Source organism: Pelodiscus sinensis, chromosome 11, assembly GCF_049634645.1.
Source record: "Pelodiscus sinensis isolate JC-2024 chromosome 11, ASM4963464v1, whole genome shotgun sequence".
In the NCBI taxonomy this organism is placed as follows: Eukaryota; Metazoa; Chordata; order Testudines; family Trionychidae; genus Pelodiscus; species Pelodiscus sinensis.
In genome coordinates this window covers 9,985,231-10,009,567 of record NC_134721.1, presented here as the reverse complement: position 1 = coordinate 10,009,567, position 24,337 = coordinate 9,985,231, and the positions used below count along the sequence as shown (strand labels likewise).

The window sequence follows — 24,337 nt, the reverse complement described above, 5'->3', positions numbered from 1 at the left end:
GGTTAACTTCAACTGGCAAGCCTCACCCATTAAGGGGAGGAGGTGTATCAAGCATTCTCTCGCGCACACGGATTAGCCGGGAATTTTGCACTTAAGCCGGGCCTGGGCAAAATACGGCCTGTGGGCCGGATCGGGTCTGTCAAGCCACCGTATCCGGGCTGCAGATGCAACAGTGAACTTCAGTCAGGGTCTCCTGCTTGCCCCACAACCTTGTATACCGCTCAGAAAAGTGGCTGCGGGGCTGTTTCCCTAAAAACTGTGAGCCCGGAGGGGAGAGAGGGAGGCTTCAGGTGCTGCCCCTGCCCTTATCACAATACCATTGGCGGGTTTCTGGTCTGAATAACAGGCAGCCCACGAAGCACCATGCCCCCCTCCCCTCCAGCTCAATTATTCACACAAGCACATGGCTGTGCAGGTATGGGGTAGGCTTGCTGGCTGGCTGAGAAACTTTTTAAGCTCTTCAAGCATTTAGCTTGGCAGGCAGGCAGGCTGGTTGGGCTACTGGCTGGTAAGTCTCCTGGACAGAGCCTGCCTCTGGCACCGCAGCCCCTCCTTTTCCCAACCCCCTGCCTCCTCGCTCAAGATACCCAAACCCTCTGCACACCTATTTCACCCCTATCCCCTCCCAAATCTGGCATCCCAATCGCTTGCCCCAGATCACAGTCCCCTCCTACCGAAGCTTACAACCCAAACTCCTCCACCCTGTCCCCTCTTCTAGGTCAGAACCTGTCTTAAGTCACATTCCAAAACACTGCATCCCAGTCTCCTGCCCTACGTCACAACTACCTCCTTCACACAAACTCCCTCCCAGACCCCACTCTCCCTCCTGCACCCCAATCCCTTACCCCAAGCTCCCTTCTGCACCCAGTCTCCATCCCTGACCCCGCACCTCCTCCATCAATATAATGGAAGAGTGTCCGAGGGGTAGCCGTGTTAATCCGAATCTGCGTAAACAACCAGAAGTCCTGTGGCACCTTACAGACTAACAGATTTATTGGAGCATAAGCATTCATGGGTAAAGACCCACTTGGTCACATGCATCTGAAGAAGTGGGTCTTTACCCATGAACGCTTATACTCCAATACATCTGTTAGTCTATAAGGTGCCACAGGACTTCTTGTTGTGTATGGAAGAGTGTGGCCCTTGACCATTTTCCAAAATCTTGATGTGCTTCCCCCCCCAACCCCCGTCCGAAATTATTGCCCACCCCCGATTTAAGCATTTCCCTGCCATTACATGGCCCTCAGTCACTGGTGCACCTTTGTCCCTCCTGTTCTCTCTCTCTGGCACAGAATAATCTAGTCTCCTGTGGGCTGTAATACTTTGGTCTAATTTCACTTGTTGAATTTAGTGGTGCTTGGTGGTTGGATGGCCTGTGATCCACAGGAGGTTAGATGGATTGATTTGATGGTTCTTTTTGGCCTTATACTCCATGATTGTGACTACATAGATGAAGTATTACTGCGGTGGTTAGCAGGAAATGATGGAGACTCTAAAAAACCAGAAATGAAAGCGTGTGTGGGTGTTTGGATATCTTGAGAGATGGTTTTCCTTTGGTGGAATGAGGGGGTGGAGAATACACCGGTGCAGTGCAAGATCCAGAACTTGAATATAAGCTTTCCAAGCTGACAACTGGAGCTATGGTGCCCAACCTCATGCATTTCATTAGCAGCTTAAAGGTTATTGTGAATAGGTTAAAATTCTTTTGATTACCTTTTCCAATAAAATTTCACTTAGTAATAGAAGAGAAAATGAATCTTGCTCTTATGGTTAATATATTACAGTTACTTTTAAGAATTGACTGTTGTGGGAGGATGCCCATGGGTTAAAAACATTGATTTTTAGCTTATTAATTCAGTGGGATAGCTGCAAGATAAAACATCATGAGGGGAAATCCTTGTCTTAATAAAATCAATGGGAAGACTCCCATTAGCTTCAGCTGGACAAGGATTTCACTCTCTATTGGAAACAAGTGTTAAGCTTTTCATTGACCTACTGACTTTTTGTCTTAAACAAATGAATTGAAAGTTGGCAATCCTATATGTTTTAAAAAATTCATATAAACTGGTCTGAAACCTAAATAACTAATACTCATTACTAGAATATATACGCAACTGAAGGCTCCAGGCTGATGGACTACCAATTTCTTAAAGTTCTTCAGATGACTATGCTTTGGTTCTCTTCATGAGTATGGCTATTCCATTAATAATGCTTATTTTTAATAGGGAACACTTTTCTTCTTACTGACATACTAAGAATCCACTCTTCTAAACAGCTCCTAAAAAAAAATCAGAGGACAGCATTTTTGATTTGTGGTATGCTACGTTTCCGAGCCATAGAGGATGCAGAAAACTTCATATCCTAAAATTTTGCTTATATCAAAGTTTCTTCTTCACTTTTTTTCCTTTGGTAGTACAAATGTTCTTTAGCGACGCATTTGATAACACAGTGCATATTGTATTCATATTTCAGAAAGAATCATTTCCATGAAAAGTTTTTAAAAAATAAATATTATAATCAGCGAAGCATCATAAATAACTTTTATGTCTAAATCAAGCTATTAAAAGCTTTTTTATTTTTAAGTAGATAGGGGAATAAAATAGCTGCATAGTTCATAAAGTGGTATACTATTACTGCCTGCTGTGCCCATGAATTATGCCAGCTTTTTACACTTGTGAAGTAAAAAGCAGATTGGAACTGTGATCAATGTATTATCCTATATTTCTTATTGTGCATTATATTTCCTTTTTGGGAACCTTTGTAGACTAAATGGCTACTAATGACATAATTACAATTGTTTGTCACCACCATAATGTGTGATTTCCTATCTCATCATGAAGATGTAAGTTAGATAAAGGAGGAGTTTTGGCAGGAAGACAAAGTGCAGTGATTTATTAAAGACCAGATGTGGTTGTTAAAAGCTTTTCTACAGAAGGCTCAATTGAGTGATGTGAAATAGGAACGAAAGCTCTGAACACCACAGTCAATGGTTCTTGGTGTGAGTGACACAGTTGCTCATAGAAGCATGACAAATTAGCTGCATGTTTTATTGTTGTGTACAAATTTATGTTTGAATTTAAACAGCGTCAGAAAGTTCAGAATAGCTTATGCCAGTAAAGTAGATGTTTAAAGGAGATGATGATGCAGAAGCAGGGCAGATGCTTTCAGGGCTGTACGTTCTGGCAAATCTGCTCAAGAGTATATCAAGTTCCAAAATTGAAATTTATATTAAAGAGAGGTTAGTGTGGCAATGCGAAGATTATCGAAAGCAAATGTGACAAGGTATTCATCAGCATTGTTGATTCTATAGGGAAGTGTAAATCAGCATAGTTCCACTAAAGTCCAATAGAGGAACTGACTTGCCATGCATATCTGTGTGGAGAGATTAACCATATAAGTATACCCTCAGAACAGGTCCCTTGGAGGAGAGGCATGTACACAAAATGAATGAGGATTTCATATTAGTTACCTGGGTTAGCTCTGTGGAGATAGCATGTTGGGCCTCTGAAAGAGACCTAGCAAACGAATGATTAGTTCTATGGCTATCCCATCTTGCCAGTGCATTGAGCAGTTTAGTTGTATTTTAGGTGGGGGGAGGGGAAGTGTTTATTGAACTTTTGGGTGAGCCTTTTTAATGGATTCTGGAAGGGTCTGCAAATAGACTTTGCCAGAGCTTTGTGTTGCTCTTTCTCTTTTGGCTTATATTGCTTTTGTGCAGTCCACTGTTGTAGGAACACCGTTTTACCACTAGTCTACCAGCAACACCTGCAGCTTCCAAATTCCTGTCCTTCTTTCTGACTCATCCCTCCCTAAGGAAGTACTTCCTAGTGCTAGCTTAGGAGTGTTTCCATGTGGTGGTGGTGGTTTTTTTTTGTCTGTGCTAGATTGTTGTATATTTTGGGAATGAGCCTTATAATTGTATTTACTACGAAAAGCATTGAGTACCTTTATAACATAATAGATAAGAACACTAGAAAGGACATACTAGGTCAGACCAAAGGTCCATCTAGCTTGGTACCCTGTTTGGAGACAGTGGCCAATACCAGATGCCCAAGAGGGAGGGATCACAACAGGTGTAATCCTCAGATGATCCCTCCCCTGTCACCCACCTCCAGAGAAACAGAGGCTAGGGACACCATTCCTGCCTATACTGGCTAATAGCCATTGATGGACTTAACCCCCATGAATCTATCTAGCTCTTTTTTAAACCCTGTTAAAGTTCTAGCCTTCACCACATCCTCTGGCAAGGAGTTCCACAGGTTGACTTTGCACTGAGTGAAGAAAAACTTCCTTTTGTTTGTTTTAAACCTGTTACCTATTTAATTTCATTTGGTGACCCTTAGTTTTTATATTGTGGGAATAAGTATATAATTTTCCTTATTCACTTTTTCTATACCAGTCATGATTTTATAGACCTCTATCATATCTCCCCTTAGTCTCCTCTTTTCTAAGCTGAAAAGTCCAAGTCTTTTTAATCTCTCTTTATATGGGACGTGTTCCAAGCCCCTAATAATTTTTGTTGCCCTTTTCTGAACCTTTTCCAATGCCATTATATCTTTTTTTTGAGATGAGGCAACCATCTCTGTACGCAGTATTCAAGATGTGGGCGTACCATGGTTTTACAAGCAATACGATATTTTCTGTTTTATTCTCTATCCCTTTTTTAATGACTCCTAACATTCTATTTGCTTTTTTGACTGCTACTGCACATAATACCAATACAGTAAACTTCCGATAATCCGGCACCTTTAGGACCCAGGGGGTGCTGGATTATCAAATATGCCAGACTATCAGAAGGGGGGGCTATGAGGGGTCTGGAGTGGGGTGGGAGGGGATGCCACCCCAGACCCCTCATAGCCCCCCCCCTTACAATAGTCCGGCTCTGCCCCAGGAGTCCCTGATTCAGCTGCTGCTGGTCAGTTTCAGCAGCAGCTGAATCCGGGATGCCTGCAATAGAGCAGCTGGGGTGCTGCTGGGTTGGTCCCGCAGCGCCGAGGGGTGGCGCTACGGCACCAACCCAGCAGCACTCCAGCTGCTCTTGGGGACGCCTGGGACAGAGCAGCTGGGGTGCTGCCGGGTTGGTCTCGCATCCCCGAGGGGCAGCGCTACAGGACCAACCCGGCAGCACCCCAACTGCTCTTCGGGACGCCTGGGGCAGAGCAGCTGGAGTGCTGCGGGGTTGGTCCCGCAGCGCCAAAGGAAGGCGCTGCGGGACCAATCCGGCAGGACCCCAGCTGCTCTGCCCAGGGCTTCCTGGAATCAGCCGCTGATCTGTTTCAGTAGCGGCTGACTTGGGGACCCCTGGGGCAGAGCAGCTGGGGTCCTGCCCGCAGTGCCGAGGGGCGGCGCTACGAGACCAACCCGGCAGCACCCCAACTGCTCTGCCCCAGGTGTCAGGATTCAGCCTGCTGGTGAAACTGATGCTGCTGGTCAGTTTCAGCAGCGGCTGAATACCGACGCCTGGGGCAAAGCAGCTGCGGTGCTGCCGGGTTGGTCCCGTAGCGCTGCCCCTTGGCGCTGCGGGACCAACCCGGCAGCACTCCAGCTGCTCTGCCCCAGGTGTCCCCAAGAGCAGCTGGGGTGCTGCCGGATTGGTCCCGCAGCCCCGAGGGGCAGCGCTACGAGACCAACCCGGCAGCACCCCAGCTGCTCTGCTCCCGGCTTCCCTGATTCAGTTGCTGGTCAATTTTAGCAGCAGCTGAATGGGGGAAGCCTGTCCGGCTGCCCCAGCACTTCCGGGTTCCTGATGGTGCCGGACCATCAGGAGTCCCGGAGCATTGGATGCTGGACTAATGGAGTTTTACTGTAATAACAAATGATGATGCGAGATGGACAAAGCTAAGTTTATTCTTCCATTTGTTCTTCCTCACTACCAAATGAATGAAAGTCAAGATGATGTGACTGAAAAATTATGTTGATTCTGTGATACTTTTCCTGTATTGCAAGACAAAGCAGGTGGAATAAGGAGGCAGATGGTGGGAATGGAAAGATAAGTATCTAGCATTTAAATACTTGCCCACAGCTTAACTGGAGTTCTCTAGTGTGGAAATTTAAAGTTAAAGTTTCACAAAAGTGTCTTATTGGCAAACTTCCCAGTAGTTTCTGGTTTTGGTGTTTGCACCACTCTTGGTATAGGCTAAAACCAGGAAGGTATAGGAGGCTTGAAAAAAAAGATTAAAACAGAATAAAATGTAACCCACTTTTTTCTGAATCTCAAATAAATGTTGGTGCCATTCACCTGGAGGGCAATCTCAAGTGGACAAAACTCTTGCAAGGCAATGTAACCTGAACCTTCCAGAAGCTAGTGAGGTGCATGAAGGGGGCTGTTAGAGCACATTAGCAGAGAATAACAAGTTGCCGGTAGAGATGTAAGCAAGTATTCAACTATAACCAATAAGCCTAAGCTTACTGGGTAGTCAACTTGACTACTTGCATTCCTCCCTCCCCTTTGCTGTCTCTACATCAGAGGCAGCAAGGGGAGGAGGAAGCAGGAGCCAACTTAAAAACCGGTTCTCCCCAGCACTGTCTCCATAGTGCCACTTGTGCTCCCCCTCCCCCCGCTGCCTCTAACAGAGGCAACAGTGGGGAGGGGTAACTGAGGCTGCCACGAAGCAGCCCCTGTCCACAGGGGGTCCCAGGTCCCTGCTGGGACCCCTGCAGACAGGGGCTGCTGGACCCGGCGTGCTGGAACTGAGCAAGCCCGGCTCGGTCCCAGCTTGCGCAGGGTCCAGGACCTACTCCCGCTGAAGTTCTGCAGTTTAAGTGTAGTAGAAGCTGGGGCTGCTTGCACATCCAGCTCTTCCTACATTGAAACTGCAAAGCTGCAGCCGGAATAGCTCCTGGACCTGTCACGAGCCGGGACACGGCGTCTTCCCCTGTCATCTAATCATGCAGTCAATAAAATTCTATCGACTACACAATTAGTTAAATACCCGCTAAACATCTCTAATGGCTAGTTGCCAGTATTCATCTCTAAGCAGAGGGGCATTCAAATAGTAGATATGGAAGATCCAGCTGGATGGGCGTCACCTTCTTTGTATCAGTTTTCTCCTCTTCCTCCTGCTGCTGCTGCTATCCATTGTGCTCTTCTCTACTATATGTTTGAGAAAGTTTGTCTGTCTCTCTGTTCAAGAAGTCCTCCTAAACGGTAGGAGCCACAACCACCAAATTCGGAAGATCGCTTCCTCTTAGCATAACTTAAAGCAAGACCAGTGTTTGGTTGTGCCAGGAAATCAGGGTGTGTCTGGAATGGGATTGCTTCTCATCACACTATACGGAAAAGGGACAGAATCACCAGGCAGAAGACTGTTTGGGATTGCCCCAACCCTGAGTCTTCTGCCCTGGTGCCTTTTAAGGAGAGGGTAGAGATGAAGCTGCCCCCCCTCCCTAGTTCATACTGGGGATGTTAAGCAGGTATTTAGCTAATTGAGTAGTCAGTAGAATTTGTATCGACTAAACGATTAGTGGATAGGGGAAGGTGCTCAGTCCTGGCTCACTCCAGGTCCAAAATCTACCCCCACTGTGGCTGTGCATTTAAAACATAGTAGGAACCGGGCAGGCAAGCAGCCCGGCTCAGGCCCCACTTGCGCTGGGTCTGGGACCAAACCTGCTGCAGCTCTGCAATTAAAAACGCCGCAGGAGCTGGGGGCAGGCTGCCTGGCTCCTCTTGCTGTTTGGTCCTGCACTCGCCAGGACTGAGCTGGGCTGCCTGCCCAGCTGGCAGTAGCCCCTGTCCATGGGGGAGTCCCTGCAGAAAGTTAGGACACTCCACGGGCAGGGGGGCTTTGAAGCATCACCCCCCCCCCCTTTCCCCACTGGCGAGGGAGGGCAGGGGGCACCGCAGAGACAGTGCTGGGGGGAACCAGCTTTTATGCCAGCTCCACCCAGCACTAGCTCCTGTTTCTCTCCCCAGCCCTCGCCCCCCGTCTGCCTTTGATACAAAGGCAGCAAGTGGGGGAATGCGAGTAGTTGACTCAGCAACCCGATAAGCCTAGCCTTATCGGGTAGTCGACTACTCCCTTACATCCCTGAATCATATGCGAACCTTGCTGGCCATTCCCATTCATCAGGCAGCGAGGGGAAAAGTGCACCGTTTGCTGCCTTTCTGGCTCTGGCTCTGGCTCTGGCTCTGGCTCTGGCTCTGGCTGGGGAGTGAAGCAGGCAGACAAATTCGGACCTACCCGAGCTGAAGGAAATGTACCCACCCCTCCCTGGGCTGTGCCAGCTGGAGCTGCACTGACAATGGAGAAGTACTTCTCACCTTGGCCCCAAGCTGCTGTGGTAAGAGAAGGGGCTGGGGTTGTCTCCTCTCCTCCTACTGAGCCCCCCCTTCATTCTCAGCCACACCCCAGAGCAATGATTGGCATGAAGCATGTACATTTTCATTTTATTTTCCAAAAACCAAAAATGAATGGAGTTAAGGATCTGAGCACGTCCGGGTAAACCTGGTAAAATATAAAGGAGAAAGGGAACTGGTAATTATAATACCTCCGAAGTAGTAATTTTAGTGGAATAGATGTCCGTCACTTCCGGAGATGGAGGAGCAGGTTCAGAGAGAACAATGTGAACTTTCCACTTCCTCTTTCTGGCAGTCAGATATTCCAGTTAATTTTTAAAATATTGTTTTTTTTTTTTATTTCTGCTATTCTTGCTTGTTTAATTTTATGGAAATATTGTGGCACTTCAACACTGCCTCCTCCCTTCCCTTCCCCCTTCCCTCCCCCCCCCCCCCCGGCCACCTGGCATCATAAAAGAAGGTAGGAAAGTATTGTACCAGGTAAGAGGCTGCTTTTCTTGTTATAACTGTCCTGATCAGAAGTGGGCAGTTCCAAAAATCATCTGTGATTTCTAGCCCTGTTTGATAGGCCCCAGGAATTCTGGTAGTTTGGCTACGATTTTCCCCTGTGCCCCAAGGCTCCAAACCTTTTGGGAAAATCATCATGATCACATGACTGCTTATTTATTTCTCAATTTAATGTGTGTTTGAGTGATTTTGGTAACCTGCTTTCTGCAGTTCCGTAGCAGTATTGAACTGATAGTGTCTCGTTTGCGTTCATTGTTAACTTTAGTAACGGCAGCGAGGCTAATCAACTTTTCTTGTAATTTTATATAATTTACGTGCTATAGACGTAATGCAATTGCGTGTCTGTAATGCAAAACAAAGCTTAATTGGTCTAACTGGCTAGATCAACTTTAGGAGTGAGTGATTTGCTGCGTGTTCATATACCCATGGCAAAAGATCTGGGAACAGAACATAAAGTCCATCATTGGCATAAGACTCCCATTGAGCTCAGAAGGAGCATGACATGGCCCATGGATCCTTGGATGAAAAATGTAATGTTACATTAATGGAGCCACTGAACCATTTATCCTAAGTAGCTGGTTTGGGTGCATGGGGAGGACAGAGAAAGAAAAACTACTAATGGTTTTTCAGCCTCTGTAGCCCTACATGAACATCCTTTCTCCTAGAGGCAGGCATGGGAGAATCTGTATAACACTGGATCCTTTTGGTATGCCCTGACCTCTCCACCCCCACTGCATTGCTGTCATTCATGGTACACCAGCAGAGCGGAGGTGCCTGGCATTAAAGTTGAATTGACCCTTCTGGAATTCAGCTTCTTGCCTCATGGAACTATACTGGTTCTGCTGTCAAATAATTCTCTGTGGTCCTAGAGGTGGGAGGATGGGTACATTGTTCCATAAAGGAAAGTAATCTGTTCGAGATTTAGACATTTAAAAAAGGCAATATGGAGATAGTTTCAGATGCTTCATTTAACCAGTTGTCTTTCTGCCAGTGTCAGTGGTTTTACAATCACATTTTCCAATTTTTAAAAGATGTTTCCTTTTGTCCGGATTGTTGTACAAACTAAAAAAAAGAAAATGACAATACAGGGGAAATGGTGAAACTCACTATGCGACAAAGGGTAGGTCTAGACTACATCCCTCTGTCACCAGAGGGATGTAAACTAGACATACCGAAATTGCTAATGAAGCAGGGATTTAAATATCCCTTCATTAGAATAAAAATGGCCACTGCTTTTTGCCGATGCGGCAATTTGCTGGCAAAAAGCGGCAGTCTAGATGGGGATCGGTTGGCAAGGAAAGCCTTTTCCGACCTATCCCTTATGCCTCGTGCAACGAGGTTTACAGGATTAGTTGGTGACAGAGGGATGTAGTCTAGACATACCCAAAGTGCCGACAAACACACAGAGTAAACAAATTGATGATGCGGAAAAAATAGTTTTATTTCAGTTATAATTAAACAATTATAAATTTGATTGGGGGTTAGGTAGAGATCTAAAATGTTTAAATAACAATGTTAACCCCTCTACTCATCATGAGAACACTGAAAAAGACTACTCAGCTGAGTTTAGCCATTGAAATAAGTCACAAAGTAATAAATCGCAAGGAAATGTTCAAATCTGGGGATGAAAGTAGGTCTATGTTGTGAAATCAGATAAAGTTTCTGTGGAAGAACTCTTTGAATTTAGGCCCCATTCTTCAAGGACTCATACATGTGCTTAATTTGATATATGAGCAGCCCTCAAACTCAGTGGGCTTACTTCTAGTGTGTAAAGTTAAGTACACACACAAGTCTGTGTGGCATCAAGGTCTGCTTCGAGTGCCTTCTAGAAGCAAATGCTTTAACTATATTAAATATGACTTTAGATTTCTATTCTGCTATCCTGAAAGGGCTGTTAATAGCAAGAATTGGTTTGAACATCCATTTTTGTAGACATTGTTAATACCATTGTTATCTAATTAGCATCCTTTGTTCCTTCGTATATGACATTGGATGGGCAAATGTAAATGAAATAGACTCTGAACATTTTACGACTCGTTACTGTGAGACTAGTGCAGTTGTTGTTATTAAAATCTAGAGACTTGGCTTTAGACATTACATCATGTGAAACCCCTAGACAAAATGGATGGTGATCAGTTTTTTATTATAATAAAAATTTTAATATAAGGCATTTTTGGATATGTGTCATGAATATGAGTCATGTATTTCACACCAAACCTGACCTATTATGATTACATTTCTACTTCATGGAGTTTTCAGTATTTAAATACTTAATTCTATGGTTAAAAATGATTCATATTCAAATCTATTTTTATGCTTTATAATTAAGTATTGCTCGTACCTATAGTTTTACTATTCTTGGCTATATTATAATACTTTCCTTAATTTGACCCATAAAACTGTCAATTTCTTTATTAATATACTACAAGGATATCTCATCAGGAAAAAAAAAGAGTTTTGAAGGTGTCATACCATATCTAATCGGAATTTCAGTTTGGGGATTTTCTCATTTCTTTCATTTCTTCCTTTTGTAAAACATGAAGATCCTTTCTAGGTAAATTAATCCCTTCAAAGGAGCAAAATAACTTGCTTTTCGGAAAGGGTGATTAGAGTCTTATTCTTTATAATCTTAAATACCACTTGTGTTATGCTGAACAATGCATGAAAAAAATGACACTGGTTGGTAATCATTCTTTTTTTTTTCTTAACGAAAGCCAAGTATGTTACAATTATATGATCATGGCAAAGTGAGCTTTCTACTGGGAAAAGCGTTATGTAGAGTCCCGTGAAATTTCTGAAGTTTAAGTATTTTTGTAAATTAGGTTGTTCCTAGTTAAACAGGTGGCTTTAAAAGCTGGTTTCACTGTTGTTTTAATCATAGTTTAGTTACCATGGAGAAATATGCAAGTTAGCATTTATACACAGAAGTGAAATTTATGCTGCATAGATAATAGCCTAAATTTAGCATGCCTTAAGTTTACCACTTCCTTAAAAAAAGAAAAATAAAAAATATACAAGCTATATCATTATACTACCACACTATCAAGAAGTTATTTTATTGAAAACATTTTAAATTTTGAAAGGCATAGTGTTTTTCTTATGAGTGTTGTTGATTTCATGTTCAGTGATTAGCTGAATTTATCATATAATGTAAGATTGATTCTGGTTTGTGTTATAGTACAGTGAAGTTTAACAAGGGATTTTGCAAAATTTTAAATCCTACCTTTATAATGTAATAGAGAAAGATTCCAACCATTGGATCTTGAATATATCAGGGCAGATTTCTGAGCTTCAGTGGAGAAAATATTGGCAGAGGGAACAGAATGGTACCAAACTTAGGGACTATTCTAATTTATCTGAACTTTTCTAAGCAAGCTTTAATATCTAGTGTGTGGCCTGTTTCATTCTATAATTGACCATTAGCTGCATAATTCTTTGTGTTAATACTCTTTTGTCCAGTGTTCTTGGGCAACTGTAAGGTAACATTCCTGCCACTTTATTTTATTAGGACCTCAGAGGTAGTGCTAAGTTTTCAAGGACAAATGTAGTAAAAGTAGCATGATCCAACACGAAGTCCCCCAGCACACAGAGAGCAGCAGATCCCTTTCAGCACCAGCTGTTCTCACAGATATAGATTGCTGCAGTGAAATTTTCTTAATATAATTCAGGAAGCTCTAGAGAATTCTCCAAAACAACTGTGCCAACAAGGAAAATGTTGAATTTTTCATCAGCTGCCCAATGCTGAGAGTTAGTGGGCAATCCGTTCATTCATGACCAGATGTTCAGTGTAGTAACACTCTGCAGTTAACTTGAACCTTGTGGCCTGTTTACCATTGGTTGCAAGGACATTGGCAGCAACCTGGCATTGGAGAATTGTGGCCTGAAAAAGTGAAAGACTGAAATGTGTATCTGTGGCTTCCTGGTTTTCCACCAGCGACCAGACAAGGTAGGGAGTGATGAAAGAAAGAAATGACACAACATCAATCATCACAAAAACAGGGCGAAAGCACCTTTATTATATGACAGTCGTCTTCAGGAAACAGGAGGCAAATAATTCTTTTTCTCATTTGGAAATAATGGTATTTCTAATGTATAGTTTGACCTGCTTTAATCTGATTTGTAAACCATAACTTTTTGCTTAAATTTAAAAACTGTGGGAAGACAGCTGGCTATCAACATTGTAAGACTGTGCGTGCATTCTCGTGTGTGTGTGTGTGTGTGTGTGTGTGTGTGTGTGTGTTAAAGTACTACGGTCATAGTATGGTTAACTTTGTAGAGTCTTATTTGAGTTAAAATTGTGTCACGACAGTTGGATAGTGTTTAGAATCCTTCATTTGCAAAGGGCTCATGGTTTCTTTCATAAAGATACATTTATGCCTTATGCCATTTTAGTGTGTTGTGCTAGGCACTAGCACACAGAAAAAAATAGTATTGAGTAGGAGTTCTGGAATAAACAGTGTGACTTTCTACTTTGAAAAGGATTCTTCCTTAAAATGATTAACTCTGTTTGATTCTGGGCGTGCCAGCTGGCTAGGAAAGGAAAGGCAGGATTTGATAACATTTCATTTTCCTTAGATGTCTGGATCTTGTATCGTTTCCTACATTGCATTTCATATGTGTTTCAAAATAACATAACTATTGATTTCAAAGTGGATTGGTAGATGTAATTACTATTATCTTATGCTGTCACTGTAGCCCTTATTTTTCAATACGGCTTTTAAAGCATGTCCAAAAAAAAAATTCAGTCAATGCAATAGTTTGGCTTTTAATTTAAGGAATAGTTTTAGCATAGCAATACTATTTCATGTTCCAGTTTTTAAACATGATACATTGCTTTCTGCTCTGTGCTGCTTTCTCTAGTATGCACGAGGTTAGATTGTGCAACTCTGACTCATCGTAGTGAGCACTTGCTCACATGAGTAACTCCTGTTGATCTCAGTCAGACTGCTTGTGTGAGCAAGTGCTCACTAATCTTGTGCAGTCTCGCTTGTAGTGAATGTGACGGTCACTGATCGGGACACTGATCTCCCTGTGGATCTTCCTCAGAGCTGAACCCTCCCTGTAATTATGTTTGCTTTGGCAGTACTTTCTGGCTTTAATTTGTAAAGTCTCAGTGAAACCCTCCCTTCGCATTTCCTGCTTTGGTAGAGTAACCCTGTTGCATATTGTGTAGAGAGATGGAAATTCATCATTTACTATGGTTGTGAATCTGAGCCTGACTTATCCTCCTAACTAAACTAGAACACTTTTACAGACAAGCCCCTTTGGGTTTCTGACTTGTCTTACACTTTTACAAACACTCACATGCACACATAGTTTAAATTACAGTAGATACAGGTTTGTTCCCTTTTTAGGAGGAGTGGCAGAATAATCTTGTTTGCACTGATGATAGCTTACTGATAGAAAAACGAGAACAAGTTTACAGTAGCTTTGACATTAGTTACCTTTATTCAGCATGCTCCAGCTGCACTGAGCCCTCAGGAAGCCTTCAGCATGCACACAGTTTGTTCTTGGGTGTGAAAGCAAACAGTATTTGAGTTGGCAGTAACTTCCCTTTTAGAGAAGTTTGCTGCCTCGGCAAGAAACCGCAGCATGAGCTTTCTGCTGTTGAATGTTTCCACTGGCAGGATGGCCTTTTTCCACATTTCCTTGGTTTAAGGAAACAGATTTTGAACTTTTTTTAAAGACAAAATGCCAACATTTAACAGCTGGAGTTAGTATATAATTTATGGTTTTCCCTTCATGCTCTTTTGGATGTATAAAAATTAAAAATCTGTAATTATTGAAGTTATGCAAGTTATTGCAAAAAGAATGATCAAAAATGGATTTTCTGTTGTGAGGATTTCAAGAAAATCCTTGTTACCTAAATAGTTATTCTGAATTATTCTCTGTTATAATTACTACCATTTACCCATATGGCTTTACACCTATCCTACAGAAAGATGTTTAAGGAAGTCCTTTGTCTCTCCTCCCAACCTTCCCTCCTGGTTAATCTAGTTGGGAATGTGATTTGATGGCTTTATTTTTAAATTTACATTTTTGATCATTAAATCTTTCTTTTCTTGGTTACCCTTCCGACTCGAACAGTTCCTTCTGGAGTCGCTAACCAGGTACAGCAAAAAGTGATTTCACACTGCAATTTGACAAGCTGAAGGATGATGTCTAGAACTCCATTTGCTTCCTTTTTGCATAACCTTATTTTCTGCAGTTCTATCTACATTTCTCAAACTTCAGAATGCATCTTTTTTGGTTATTAACTTCAGATCCCAACCTCAGTTGTTAGAATTAGAAACAGATCAGATTCAGGAAATTAATGCAGTCAGCCAATAAATTATTGAGCAACAGTTACCATAAGTTCTGTGGTATTTTTGTTCGGTCAGTTCAGGGATACTAGTTTTGTTTTGCTAAACACGACTCCGTTAACATCTGTCTAAACACCAAGAATACATTACAGAACTCTTAAAAAAATCATCACAAAAGAAGCTTTGCTGTAATAGTTTCCCTATTTTCACAAGCTGGAGGTGGGGTGGAAAAGGGAAATGAGAAAGTAAATACATTATGCACAATGCTGTTCATATAAAAATCACTTAATTTGTATTTTTAGATTTAGAGGCAAAAGTATGTTGCCGTGATGAACTGCAGTGTTTGAGAAACTTATTTTTTATTTTCAGAGACAGTGCTCATTATTCATTTTTATCTGCGAGGCTTGTAGACTTGATTGGATTTATTATGTATGCTGCATGTTTATGGCATTTTTATTGTATGCTGTTAATTTGTTGTAACTGCTGCCACTTCTTTCCAAGGACCCCTTAGAAACGCGTATGTGTCAACAGTTACCTTCCAGTATAATAAACTGAATGCCACTCCTTAAGTTCAGTAAAGGCCATAATAATATTAATATTGAGCCTTTTAAAACTCTTCTGTGCCTGAAGAAAGTGTATGCTATTTGAGCCAGATCCTGCAGTAAAAGTAATTACATTTATGAAGATGATAAAAGGGAGTGTTATAGTTCAAATGAACAAAAAAAGCAATAGGAGTTTAGAGCCTTCCTACACTTAACAGTCATCACACACCAAAACTTTGTCATAAACATGAAGGGAAAAAATGTTCCCCAGTGTGAATTCTTGCTAAACAGAGCCATCAGTTTTTGATGCTGACTGCAGGTAATTTTTAAATATGAGCAAAGCATTGAAAAATTGGATTATGTAATTTTTGTATTTCAATAACCCATGATGAAGGCAGGTACTGGAAACAGCATGAGATTACTGCATACTTATTGGTAACAGAATAGAGCTGAATAGAAAGGTGAAGAAGAAAGGTATTAAAAAGCAAGATGACATTCCATTTTCTCATTTCTTATGGTTATTTTTATTCCTATGTATAATGCGTCCTAGATATATATTTATAAATACAGCTGGAGGTAGAATTAAAGTGGTGTATTAAAGGTACTATTGTCTTTAAAATAATGGTTAAATTGGTACATTTTATTTTCAGTTTCATTTCTTTGATTTCAGTATAGCCTGTTGATGAATCTAACTGATGAATCTTATTCTGTGTCTCTAGCTATATTAACTTTCTCAATGACAGAGGCAGAAACGTCCTCTAGAGAATGATCAAGGGATTTTAAAATGAATGGAAACCGGTATATTCTCCTTTGTTGTGATCATGGACTTGTGGTTATTGAGCCTATAACATATAATGATGGGTGATGAGTATGATATCTCAAGAATTGATGCTCTCAGGTGTAAAATGCTTCCTCATTTTTTGTGAGTCTATTATGTATATTTCAGTAGAATTAGTTTTGTGAGATGGCTGGGTTTCAGTGTTTGCAAAAGAGTGAGACAGAAAACACTGGTAGCCAGGTATAATATATTCTGGGACAACTCACACTTGCCCAAAGGTTGGTGAAATTTTTGGCATGGTCAGTGTAAAGCAGGGGTGTCCAAACTTTTTTCAAAGAGGGCCAGATTTGATGAAGTGAACATGCGTGAGGGCCGACCATTTTGCCTGACATTCTTTGAACCATTAAAATTAAATGCAAATTAACTATTTTATGCAAAGTTTATTGCAAACGGCATACTTTTCATTTCGTCACATGGATGACAAATCTAAACAGGTGTTAAATCACTCTGCCTTTCCTATCTGAAGGCCAGATGAAAAAAAATCCAGGAAGCTGAAATATATGTCAGGAACATTGTAAAGTACATTACATATTATTGGTAATAAAGGTTGTCTGTCAACTTTTAAGTTCAAAAAATATGAACAGGAACATAACACCAAGTATGCATGTTGTGTCCAAATATATTTATAACTGATTTAGACCAACTGACATTAACTGAGATTTTACAATGTATTCATCTCAATACATATGGATTTGTTGGGGGCCATAAAAGATAGATATTGCCAAATTACCTGTGGGGCCATATTAAACCGGAAAACGGGCCGCAATTGGCCCCCGGGCCGGACTTTGGACATGCCTGGTGTGAAGCTATATTGAGAGCATTAAACTCTTTTCACTTGTGATGCAAACCAGGTTTCATGTTAGGCCTCCAAATGTTCTATCACACCGTTAGCATATTCACCTACTGTTCTACCTTGACTATCATTGAGTGCATATTTCGTCTTGTAATAGTTGTCCATATGTGTACTTGGGGAGTCACACCTGCTTTTTTCATAGTAACAGCACTGCTGAGGGAGATAGGAGTTGTAATCCTTTTTATGTTGAAAGCTGATTGGACTTTATAGCGGAGATTCAGAAGAAGGAGCAAGAGGGGGACCATCACTTAGCAATTTGAGATGTGAGGATATCTGTGAGGCGTTTAAAAATGATATTGTCAAATGTCACATATAACCCCCACACTTGTTTTCAGTAGGTTTTCTGCATGCCTATTTGAATGTAAAATTTGACCCAGGATGATATGGACAATGCCGAATGAGTAAAAAAGAAAGCTATCTCAGCTTGTTTTTCTCTCAGAATGCTTGAGGTGTGAGGACCCTGCTAGTGCCCAAGAGGACCAGACTGCTGTTTTTATATAAAAAGATAACAACTTGTCTAGTGCATAATGTGGGTAGAGACCCTTTGCATTACATAAGACAAATCAGAGTGAGTTAGAATAAGACCTAATTAATGAACTAAATAGACTGTAAATAATAAGTTACAAAGATAGAGTCTCATATAGCAAGCAAGGGCTTGACCATATAGTATTCACTGAGCCTTTTATCTGTAGGCCATAATATTGTGGGGTTCTACAGAGGCAGCAGCAATCCCTGGCTTGAAGTAATAACAACAAAATTGTGTGGTTTCCACGTTCAGCATCCCCACTATAAAAAATTGTTCTAGCACCTCTGATGATGCCTATTTGTGTCCCAATATATATAGGCATATAGGTCCAGATTTTCAAATCTGCTAGTTTGTATTGCATTAGAAAAACTGCACACACTTTTTTCTTAATGCATGCCCATATCACTTAATTTTCAGGTGTTCTGAGCAACCTGTTACACACCTGCCATTTTCATGTACATGTACTTGCTTTGTATTGAGTGACTTTTGGCATGCGTTAGGTACTTAGAAAATTTATACCAAGCCTGTGTTGTTTAAAACAGATGATCTTTTTAAGGTTCCTTTCCTTGATCCCTTTTGTGCATCTTTTGGTGGTGTGGAATTCAGTTCCTAAAACCTGCCTAATACCCCTGAAATCAGTGGAAGGTGCTGAGTTCACAGCACTATTGGAAATCGGATCACTGTGTAGGATCCTAACACGAGGCTGTTAGTTTTCAAAATCTTGGTTTTCAAGATGATTTCTGCTCCATGTGTAGCCAATGACAAAACTCCTATCAATTTTCAATGGGGGAAAGACCAGATTTCTATAGCTCCAGTATTGTTAGCTTATGTGGTTTTTACCCTGACAGATCCTGAAGCAATGAGAGGTACATAAAGAAATATATGTATTATAAAACTTGAAACTAACACTTACTGTTTTTGTTTCCCTACCTTTATATTTAATTATATAAGTTAAATGTCGGCACAAGTCTGCCTGAGGTGTTGGCATCCCATTCCGATTTCAATGACTACAATTAAATTATATGAAATAAATAATTAAATCGTATAGCCATTTTCATAAGAGTTATATACTAAAAAAAATTAAACTTGATTTGCTGAATTGCTAACTTAAAATGAGGTGAGTTCTAGCGAAGTATGTTTTCTTACAGAATCCCAACCATATGAGAAAGGAGAGAGAGGGTGGAGGGAGATGAACTGTAACACAAGTCAAATAATGTCTATATGACTCAACAACAGTAATAACGTATTGTTGGAATCATCTAAATAATTAACTTTAAGAAAACAGAGTTAAAATTTAAGAAAAAACAGACTGAATTTTCTCAGCAACAAAGAATATCACATTAAAAGATTTAGCAGAATTCTTTTTAGCTACTCTTAAAAAGAATATAAATGAACTGAGGATGAAATTATACTTCTGAAAGAATAGGCTTTTCTGTACATCAAACATTTAATACAGTAAAACAATGCTGTACCTGATGAATAATTAAAATATGAATAGAAAAAGCATTCCTCAACTTACGGCTTAATTATATGTGTAAAGCACTTTTACACCATACTGAACAAAAATCTAAGGAATGAATTTTATTATTCGTTCTAATTCATTTGTAAGCATGAAAGAGAGAATAATTTTTCTGAAATGGTAAGTGTTGTGGATCTCACTAAACTTCTCAGTCACTTTCTGGCATTGCACTAAGTGGTTGGTGAATGGAATTAAGGTGTGTTTTTTTTTAATCGCAGAAATACTTCGCGAAGAAAGATAATGGAGCAGCATAGAATCATTGCATACCCCTAGACAAAAGTCTGTGAAAGATAAGAATCAAGTTAGGAAAAGAAAAAGCTTCAACATTTTAAATATTAAGGAAATAAGTTAATATGAGGGGAATAATGAAGATGTACATAATACCTCAATAACTGTTACCCATCAATTTTATGTATACATTCTATATATCAATATATAATATTTTACGGTACATAAAATTGCTGGGTAGCAGTTATTGAGGTAGCTGCCAAAATCTGTCTTCCCCTTGTACCTCATATTTAAAAGAAAAATCACTATAGCCAAAACAGAAGCTTTAAGTTGCTTTTCTAAATTATATTGTAACCAGCTTTTAGTTGAAGTAATGAAGTTTAAGACATGTTGCTGTAGCAACAGCAGTATTAAATATTTGATCCGGAAACTAGGTGTTAGCACTAGTCCAAGTAACTGAGTGGTGGTGGTTTGCAAAGAGATGTTTTGCAGTGGATGTATGCATGCTGTCCTTTCGGGGTACTAATCGTGTTCAAGTGACACAATAGTGCCAGTGTGTTCATTGCTTGTAGCTAGAGATGGCTGCAAACAATATGGAAAGAACAAATGGGAAAGCGCTTCTGCTCCTTCATGCTTCCAGTCTGACACATAGCTGCACCAGTGGGACAAAAGCAAAAACCTTCTGGTCCTTGGGCTCTTTAGTGTTCTCTGTCCTTGATACCCTTTCTGCCTTTGAATGAGTACCTTTAGTTGCACATTTCTGCTCCCTCCTGCACTTCAGTCAAATGTCAGGGCTGTTCTTTTCACCCCCAGGGATATAGGAAAAAAAATTCCTCTTATGGAGAAGGTTGTAGTACAAACAAGTCTTCTGCAGCCCCCGCCCCCTTCACCACCATGTGCTTAGTGTGAGGACTGTATCTGGGATCCTTTCTGTCCTTTGGATATCTCAGTTCAGATCTGGAATGAAAGGGATGCTTTTAGCAGGCCTTCCATCAAAAAAGTGATGCCTAGAAATGGCTGTCATTCCGACGAAACTTATGTTCTTCGTCTGCCTGTTGGGTATGTTGCATTGTTGGCCACGTAATTCACTTGTGCAACTACCAGTGCTCGGGGGAACTGCATAATAAACCTGGAGGATACCCGTTCTTAAGTCATGTTTAGATGCCCTAATCAAGCACTCTCATTTGAGATGGCTTTGGAAGCTGTCAAAGAAGCCTCTTTCTTTTCCTTTTTGTTAATTTTCTCTTTCCAACCAATCTTCTGCTGTGTTGTCTATCCCAGGTCCAATCATATTTCCTCAATATGAGGGAAGAGAATTATTAAAGGTCACATTAGCAGCAGAGGATTTGGACTCTAAATACTTCTAAAAGCTATCTTCTTCAAAAAAAGGCAATCTCCATTAATTTTTTTATCTTCTAGAACTGGAAGGGACCTTGAAAGGTCATTGAGTCCAGTCCCCTGCCTTCACAGCAGGACCAAGTACCATACTCCCCAATAAATTTTTGCCCCAAATGGCCTCCGCAAGGATTGAACTCACAACCCTGGGTTTAGCAGGCCAATGCTCAAACCACTGAGCTACCCTCCTCCAGGACTCTGCTTTCTTACAAGCTATCTTTTTAGAATTCTTTGGGGTAGCAAACTTTAAAATTCTCTTCTGACTGGAGAGTGAGAAGAGTTAAGTATTTTTGATGCTCCTGAAACATCACACAAGCCCTTGTTTCTCTTTAGTAGTACTTATGAGTTGTAGTGGTTCCTACAGTGGAAGGATGTCCAACAGGAGATTCAAAATGCATATATTCAACCAGTAGGTTCTTGGCTGCATTTCTGGGAGTTTCACTGGAGGCAGAGAGCATGGAATACTGGCCATTTCTTGGATACAGAGAAACCATATTATCATAAAATAAGACGATCAGTCATTACGTTTTTGTCTCTGAATCACTTGAGTCTTTTATGCTCTGCCTTGTGATGTTTTCTTATCCATTATCAATTTCTGCAAATAAAATTACATTATATTCAGGTGCTACTACAAACCACAAACTTTTCAAGGTTTTATTATGGAGAAACAGCAGTAATAGATGTTGAGCTGGAAGATAAGTATTAACTGTTAACCTGGAGTGTTGCTTAGAACTTTAGTATGGACTAATGCAGAGAAAGCTCATGATGCGCTATATATATATTTGTTAGTCTCTAAGGTGCCACAGGGCTACTTGTTGTTTTTAAAGTTACAGACTAAGAAGATGGCTACCCTCTTAGACTTTACTCTGTAAAGGTCACTTATATGTCTAAGATACAGCAGTCTAAATTCTTTTTCTCACACCCTTTTTTCTGTTCTGTGTGTACATGGATGGTATGTGCTGAGTAGATATATTCTTGAACAAGGAGCCTTTTGGTTTTGATTACCTTGTTTTTTCATTAGTACTATGCGTTGATTTCTCTGTTCTCACTTAACTGTCGTGTGATGTGGTGGCTTTATCTAGAAACAAAGCATCTGATGCCATCATAAAGTTTGAGAATGCCTTTTCTACTGGCATTGCTGTTTATCAATTTCCAAGAAAAGTACAAACCATTAGTTCAGTTTGGTGTGTATCTAAGGGTACGTCTAGACTACATGCCTCTGTCGCCAGAGGCATGTAGTTTAGGCTACCAGACATAGGAAAATGAAGCGGCGATTTAGATAATCGCCGCTTCATTTAAATTTACATGGGTGCTGCGCTGAGCCGACAAACAGCTGATCAGCTGTTTGTCGGCTTAGCGCGGCAGCCATGTAAATTTAAATGAAGCGGCGATTATTTAAATCGCCGCTTCATTTTCCTATGTCTGGTAGCCTAATCTACATGCCTCTGGCGACAGAGGCATGTAGTCTAGACGTACCCTAGGGCTAGGGAGGGAATTATTGTATTCCCCCAACAATTCTGTAAGGAAGTGTCTTTAATTGCGGATTTTGGAAAACAGCACAAGCCAGAAAATCCAAGGGAGTGCTCTAACCTTGTAATTCCTATATAACTCAAAAGAATATGATTCCTAAACCATATCATTCTATGTTATATTTTTGAATGATTAATAAAAACCACCCTAATGTGAGTGTGTCAGTTATTTTACACTTTGCATTTGATACATAAAAATATCTGCATCACTTTACATTGTTCCTATTGTTCTTTAGCCCTTACAAATTATCACTTTTCTGTAATAGGAAAGCCTATTAAAGGGGCAAATTCAATCCATATTTTTTCCAGTTAGGAAAAATATGCATACTCAGGGTTTTTTCTTCTCTCTCACACTGAACAGTTTGTTGAACAGACGTATGTTTTAATTATAGTGGTCTAAGTTTACATAGTGTACTGTGGTATTTCGCTGTATTAATTACCTTGTCAAGAGTAACAGGTAATTATTGCATCAAATCACCTTTTTGTGGTACGTGGATATAGCTGGCTGAATAATTAAAAAAAAATACACATAAGCCCAGAAACTCTAGGTGCATAAAAAGAAGTAATTTTTGGTTATGTCACTTGTTTTTGGTAGTATGTCTGAAGTCTAAAATCTAACAGCGTGTCTACACTATACAGCTTTTTTTCAGCTCTACTGTGTCGATGCAGCCATATCGCTAAAACAGGGCTATTCAACTTTGGAATCCCCGGGGGCCACAAAGATACTCCCAGCACATGCTGAGGGCCACCACGTAAGTGTGGTTGCGTATATATGCAAATAGCTTCTTTCACACTGACGGACATGAATACAAAGCACTTCCCACAATGCCCCAGCGCTCCCGGCACCTCCTCCCTGGGGGCTAGAAAAATTGACACCCTTTATCCGTCTGTTCCAGCCAGCCCGTCCATTTGCATCTTTCAGTGCTCACCTCGCCAGGGAGATACCTCGCTGTTGTTGAGTGTGTTCCCAGTGGAGGCCATGTTCAAAGGATCTCACCTGTGGGCCCCACGTAAACCCAAACTGCACCACAGACCGCAAACAAACCTGTGCTAAAAGGTAGTGTAAACACTGTCTATGCTTTTGCTGACCAAAAAAAAAAAAAAGTCCATCCCCTCCAAGGAGTGTTTGTCCTGCCAACAAGGACTGTTGACACTAGTACATGTTGGGACAAAGCTTTTTGCTGATCAGCTGTTTGTCGGCTCAGCACGGCAGCCATGTAAATTTAAACCAAGCGGCGATTATTTAAATCGCCGCTTCATTTTACTATGTCCGGTACCCTAATCTACATGCCTCTGGCGACAGAGGCATGTAGTCTAGACGTACCCTTAGGGATGATGGCAAACCTTTTTGCTTAATTTTTTATCCACTCACACATTGTGGATTTGAAAGTTTCACTCTTATACAGATGTTAGTGGATTTGCAGTCTGGTAAGAAGAGAGTCCCTGGAATTCTGCAGGTCCAAGCAAATGCACAGAACACCATTTCCTTTCTTTCAAACTCAATCTTTGAAACAGTCAAACCCAAACATTGCTTGCTGCGTTCACCTATCATTGCTATCAGATGGTTTTGAGGTACATAGGGGTGTGATCTGGGAGCTACTGCACTGATGCCTGGTGCCACATTGAACTCAAAATATTTTACCTGAAGAGTAGTGTGGTAATTCTTTGGTGTCATGACTGAATGTTGATGATATAAGATAAATGTGAGACTGTCGTTAATTTGTTTTACAAACTGATTTTTCCTGGCCTCATATAGCTGTTTTGGTCAAGTGAGTTCATGTAGATTTTTTGCTTCTTTCATA

At 40.9% G+C, this 24,337-nt stretch overlaps 1 protein-coding gene across 34 annotated transcripts in view; it reads left to right on the top strand.

Moving 5' to 3' along the window:
* Nucleotides 1-24,337, top strand: part of FOXP1 (forkhead box P1) — a 562,577-nt gene that overhangs the window by 175,755 nt on the left and 362,485 nt on the right. For 2 of the 34 annotated variants that reach the window (XM_075938622.1, XM_075938619.1), the window contains exon 1: nucleotides 11,976-12,749. The exons of 31 other annotated variants lie outside the window; for them this stretch is intronic. The gene's annotated coding sequence lies outside the window, so the exon portion shown is untranslated. Of the gene's footprint in view, nucleotides 1-11,974; nucleotides 12,750-24,337 lie in introns of those variants that run through there. One more of the 34 variants, XM_075938623.1, reaches the window with a different exon arrangement.